Here is a 6,000-nt window from a genome sequence, read left to right as displayed (position 1 = left end):
TAATAGAGATTATAGATATTTATTTGTCACGTTTTGACCTCCAGCACATTCCACACAGTTTTTTTTGGGGGGGGGGAATCGCTGGTAGAGACTGTATTGCTACAATTTATTTATTATTTATTTCATAAAATTTATATACCGCTTGATTGTAGAAAAAACCTCAAAGCGGGTTACAAAAGGGACAAAAGCAAAATAGAGCATTAGCATGAGGGATCACTTCCTCAGGAGAAACAGGGATAAGCCTGTTTTGAACCAGCTTCTCCCCAAGCCATCAACTGTACCAGAGCAGTCCAAGGAGAACAGGCACATAGCATGGACCTCTCTCTTTGCCCATGGAGTCCACAGGTCTGTCCTGGAAAGAGGCCAGCCGAAGGTCACCTGCTGTGTCTAGATATTACTTCTGGGGAGAAGAGGCCTCAGCAGCCCACCCTGAGAGACGCACAAATATCCAACACGTAGCTTCCACCCTGCTGCTCCCAAATCGCCAAAGCTTTCCCCGCCGACTGTTTGACAAGCTAACTTAGCAGGAGCCCAAGATCATCAAAGAGGAGTGCATTCTACCACTGCACCACAACTCTGTTGCCTTCATTTTTAATTATTCTGAGGCACCAAAGCCAGCCCCACCTTCCTACTCAGAGTCCTCTGAAGCAGCTGGGGAGGAAAAGGCAACAAGAAGCAAAGGGTTCTGGGAGGCTGATCTGCTTAATGCAGATCAGTTCATCCTTTGTGTACTTTAGATCACCAACTGACCCCTTTTTTAGTGTGAACGGCCCTAAGGCTTTGATGTAGCCCACCTTAGGCATAGAAGTGAAGCAGAGCAGTGGCAGTTCTTACACAATTAACCAACTCTAAGTTAGAGGATGTAGTCCTTCATGTTACTTATGCTTCTTCCCCGAGCCCAACCTGGCTGAGGCCTGCCATGCAAAGTGAGGCAGGGGACTTCCCTGAGCAACCCTGGCTCAGAAGCAGGTTAGTTCCTGCCACTGCGTAGCACTTGCTGCTCAACTCTGCTGGCTTCCCTCATTTTTAAAGGTAGGCTTACTACTACTGCAATGGCTGTCAGGGAACTGCTCTACATGTGTGCTGGGAGAGGACAGTAGTGCCATTCTAAGCTAGGGGAGGTGACAGGGCCTGGGCTGAACCTGCAAACACCTAGTGTGACTCGCTTGGAGGTCACAGCAGGAAACGGCAAGAGCGTGCTACCAAGGACCAGGGCTGCTGCTGCAAGCAGGGGGAGCCTGGGTGCTTCCTCAAGTCATGCCTCCCTAGCTGACATATTCTGCACATGTGCTTCAGAACACACCCTTTGCCCTGTGCTAACCACAAAGGACCTTTGTTAACATAAGGAAGGCTCTGAGGAAAGTTTTTTTAGAAAGTAAGTGGCTGAAGAGAAGGCTTATGCTGTTTGCCCTTCCTGAGAGTGCTTCAGGGGGCTGAAGCCTCACCTGCTCCCACCCGCCTACAGTAGCTCAAGTGAGACTCCAAACATAACATGCCCAGGGCAGAAAGAATAGCCTGCAAATATCACCCCTTTCCTGAGCGGGCCCATACCAGACAGGAATCCACCCACAGTCCCCATTTCTGACACCCTTAATTCTCCCATCTATCCAAGGAGCTACCAGATTTCCTCTAGAGTTTCCCTGGTTCCTCAAGGTACTTTTCTCATGGCAATAAAGTGGTCCCCCAACCCTCAGAATCCTAGATGTTATTTTATTAGTTCTGCCTCCCAAGCTTAACAGCGAAAGCTCACAGCAGGCAACTCACCCAAGGCCGTCACAGTTACTCAGCAGAGGTGGGCCTGAGCCAGCCACCGCTCTGCCAGGGCTCTGCACAAAGTGGGCAAGGGCTCAAAAGGCATCCGCAGTGGCAGCTGTGACCCAGCTATTCTAAGGCTTAGAGGACCCCAACATGTCCTGCTGGCAATTCATAATTAGCTACTGAAAAGCACAAGGTTGAAAGGAGGACCCCTCCCCATCCTCCCCCCAGCAGGGTAGCTGTCCCATAATCCCATCTTCAGACCCATCCCTGGGCCTTGTGTGCTTTAGTGTTTCGTCTGGTATCAAAAGGTGTAAAGCTGCAAGAAAACAGGCTGCACTTTTAGCCAATAACGTCATAGGATTCTGCATTAAAATATAGACAGTTCTTCCCAACCCCGCGCCAAGGTTTACAAAAGCTTCTATTTAATCTGCTGCTAGCTTTGCAGGTAATTATCTATAACGTGCAACTCCACCACCTGCCCCAATTCCAAAGAACAAAACTGCTTCCGTGCCCTTCTCTCCCCATTCCCACTCCCACCCCCCAGCAAATGCACCCAAGGAGTTGCCACATTGTTCTTGATGCAGTTTTGAAAAGCAACAGCTACTGCCAGTAGCGCCATCTCTGAGGGAAGGAAAGGCACTCATAATACAGACACACAAATAAAACAGTTTGAAGGCTGCCACAGAAAGCCCTGCCTTCTGCCCATGTCAGGGGGAGGAGAAGAAAAAGCAACCTCCAAAATAGTTCATCTGTAGAAAAATGCCCTTCTGGACTAGAAAAAGGGAAATGCAGATCAGGGCTCTGGTTAAGGCCAGATATGGGTTTTCCATTTCTCAGCTGCAACACAAAACAGCCCAGAAACGGACCCAAAGAGAAGTCATTTTGGTTTCTTAGCAACAGCTTTTAGCACCTGCTTGCCTGCTTTGGGGGAGCCATTGTTTCAGGGAAGAGCTGCCCAAGAACACAATGGTGAGGGCTTCACAAGGTCAGACCGGGCCTTAACTTCCAGAAGGCACCTGTAGGCCAGGTGCACAGTCAATAATGAGTTCTACAGCTTCCCACCACCACCACCCAAACAGGGCAACTTTACTTCCCTCAGCCTCCTCCTCTTCCTCCTCACCACCACCTGCTCCCATCAGAAAAGGAACAAGGGAAGTGCTCAAGAGGGGAGGGACTTCTCAACTCAGACAGCCACATGATTCACAGACCATCTTCTCACCCCATCCACAGGGTGTCAAGTCAAAGGGGAGCTGAGGCTGAGATCAGCTGGAGGGGTGATGCCAGCTCAAAGCCCTCCCCCTTCAGACAGCTCTCTGACCTATCGCGGCCAGGCCAAAACCCCATCAATCCGGAGAATGCTTATGAAGGGCAGGAAGTGTCTTTGGCCATGGGTGGAGCACTTCCTGGGCCTCTTCTCAGGCTCCTGGATGGGGCTTGCAGGGCTTAACAGTAGGCTCAGGAAAAGATGTGGCACTTAACAGGATCTCTCTCTCTTCCAGTTGCCGTTTGCTTCGCCCTTGCTTCCAGCTGGTTTGCAGAACAGTAAGACGGACACCAGGTGCTCCTTGCATTCCAGACTCCTCTGGGAGTGCAATAACTTCAGGACCAGAAGGGCACTGTGGAGGGAGGGGGGGAGAGAGAAGATGCTTAGTGCACTACTGCGCATGGATGTACAACAGAAAATACACACAACAGAGTAAGAAACATCCAGCCTTGAGGGAACTCCGGTTTCCAGATATTTAGTATCACTGTTCCTTGAGCACCTCCATTTCTGAAGGTCTGATTCCCAGTTTAGAGCCAAAGCCTGAATCCACAGAGGTTTGCAAGCTTCAAGACTCCCACACCAGGCAAATGTAGGTTAATCTGCCCCCAACAGAGGCTCCATATTAATCCACAACTGTCAGATTGCTTCTAGCCCCAAAGCCCCAGGGATTGTGCATTGTGTAATTACTACAACCTCTTGGACGCCCAGACACTTTTCACCTCTTGGTTCAAGGCCTCAAATGCATCCTGTTACGTAGGCTCATTCTGCCATCAGTATCATTTCTGCTCCAACTTCCTTGAAGTCTCCTTCTTCCATATATGCACCCTCCTGCCCATCAGCACCTTCCATCCAAAGCAACCCTTTTATCTGCACATGGCAATAGAAATCAGAGTTCAGCAGAACTCAAGGAAGGGATGAGGGATGGTGTGAGACAGAGCGACAGCTCACAGCTGCCCATCACATCTGTCATATGGCCACAAGTATCGTACACTTCTGGTTACCCTAGTTTTGGGCCAGGAGGGAGGGGGAGAGGATTAACTCATCTTCTCTGCCATGTCCTGGTCATCCTCAAAAATAAGTATGAAACAGAATCAAACATGTGAAATGGTTTGCTAGCAATACTGTCTTGAAGACCGAAGCAGGCACTAAATCTATGAAAGCAATGCTACAGAGAAGTTACTGTTCTGAATCTACAAACAGCCTGTCAGTCACCTTACTGCCTGTGGTAGTAACTGCATCCAGGTGATCAGGCAGAGAAGTATGGAAAGGGGCCCTTGCGAAATGATAGCGCACTGAATACATGGAATGCATTAGGCCCTGGCTCATTCCCCAGCACCTCCAGGTAAAGAATTCTCAGGCAGCACAGCTGGGAAAGAGTTCTGTCTGATCCTGGAAAACTGCAGCCATTCTGAGTAGACAATAGTGGATTTTCTCCAATGAATCTGAAAAGACAGCTTCACAAGTTCTTTACAAAGGTTGACTTCTTTTTTCTTTTAGGCCACACATGGCACACTTTTGAAGGCAAAGTAATTTCTATGTGCTTGTCCACAATTGGCTGACCCTTAAATAAAATCATTTCTTAATTGGTCAGTTTCCATCTTTGCCACAGTTGGCGATGTTCAGCCTACATGAATAATTAGGACTGCCAGACCATTGAATTTGGCCCACAAGGCCCTTTTAGTCAAATGATGCCCAGCTGGCAGTCACTTTACATGCATAGTGGAGATTTATTATCTGATCTGATCTACATCCTAAGTGCCAAGAGTGGAGATACGGGACGCGGGTGGTGCTGTGGGTTAAACCACTGAGGCTAGGGCTTGCTGATCAGAAGGTCGATGGTTTGAATACCCTCGACGGGGTGAGCTCCCGTTGCTCGGTCCCTGCTCCTGCCAACCTAGTAGTTTGAAAGCACGTCAAAGTGCAAGTAGATAAGCAGGTACCGCTCCGGCGGGAACGTAAACGGCGTTTCCGTGCACTGCTCTGGTTTGCCAGAAGCGGCTTAGTCATGCTGGCCACATGACCTGGAATCTGTACACCGGCTCCCTCGGCCAATAAAGCGAGATGAGCACCGCAATCCCAGAGTCATCCATGACTGGACTTAATGGTCAGGGGTCCCTTTACCTTTTACCTACATCCTAAGTGCCAAGACTGGAAATAAGGGAGCTCTTGAGTCTTAGAGCGTAGCATCACAGTGCTGTGATCCAATAAGGTTATCTCCAGTGTTAGGGATGTGGTGCTAAGATTGGATATAAGCCTTATAAGCTTTTTGTCATTGAAAAGCTAGCAGAAACGCTTCTCCCAATCATAGCACTGTGGGACTACAGTACTAAGATTGGCAATAAGCCAGTGCCTGCTCCACTGGCTGTAACTATGAATTGTCTGATGCCATATGGCAGGTGGGTGGCCTTGGAACTCCCTGCCTACAGACATCAGGGGGCTTTTTTCAGCACCTGCTTAAAGCATTTTTGTTAGGTAATGCAAGCCTATCCAGACATGCATAATGCTTTATTCTGTTTTCTTTTTATTGTTTATGTCAATGGTGTTTGAATGTTTTAAATAGTTGTTGCTAACAGCTTTTACTGATAACTTTATTGGTTTGCTATTTTCTAAATAAAACACCAAAAAAAGTGCTGTGGGTGCCCACACAAAGTGGCTGCCATGGGCAGCAAAAGAAGAGGTGCCAGCACTCCATACTGGTAAGTACTGTCACACACGAAAATGCCTGGCTAGAAGAATGGGGCCAGCAATAACTTACAAGGCATAAGGAAAATAGCGAGCAGGGAAGAACTCCATAATACCCATATATCGCCCTCCTTTTGAGGAAGAAGCAGGATTTCTTGTGCTGTACAGAGGGCATAAGCATTTTAGGAAATCCTGCTCCCAACATTCATTATGTACTTTTTGCCAGATCCTAAATACACACCCCACTACCCTGGCCTTTGACACCTAAGATATATATTTTAGGGCCCACCTTATTC

General features: G+C 48.3%; 1 protein-coding gene across 1 annotated transcript in view; it reads right to left on the bottom strand.

Annotated features, from left to right (window-relative positions):
* FOXO4 (forkhead box O4) overlaps nucleotides 1-6,000 on the bottom strand; it is a 28,370-nt gene continuing 22,370 nt past the window's right edge. The window contains exon 3 of the mRNA XM_083422631.1: nucleotides 1-3,374. The gene's annotated coding sequence lies outside the window, so the exon portion shown is untranslated. The remainder of the gene's footprint in view (nucleotides 3,375-6,000) is intronic.

Source organism: Podarcis tiliguerta (genome assembly GCF_965153285.1).
Source record: "Podarcis tiliguerta genome assembly, chromosome: Z".
Taxonomy (NCBI): Eukaryota; Metazoa; Chordata; class Lepidosauria; order Squamata; family Lacertidae; genus Podarcis; species Podarcis tiliguerta.
The sequence above is the reverse complement of the archived record's forward strand: the minus strand, read 5'-3'. Positions and strand labels throughout refer to the sequence as shown.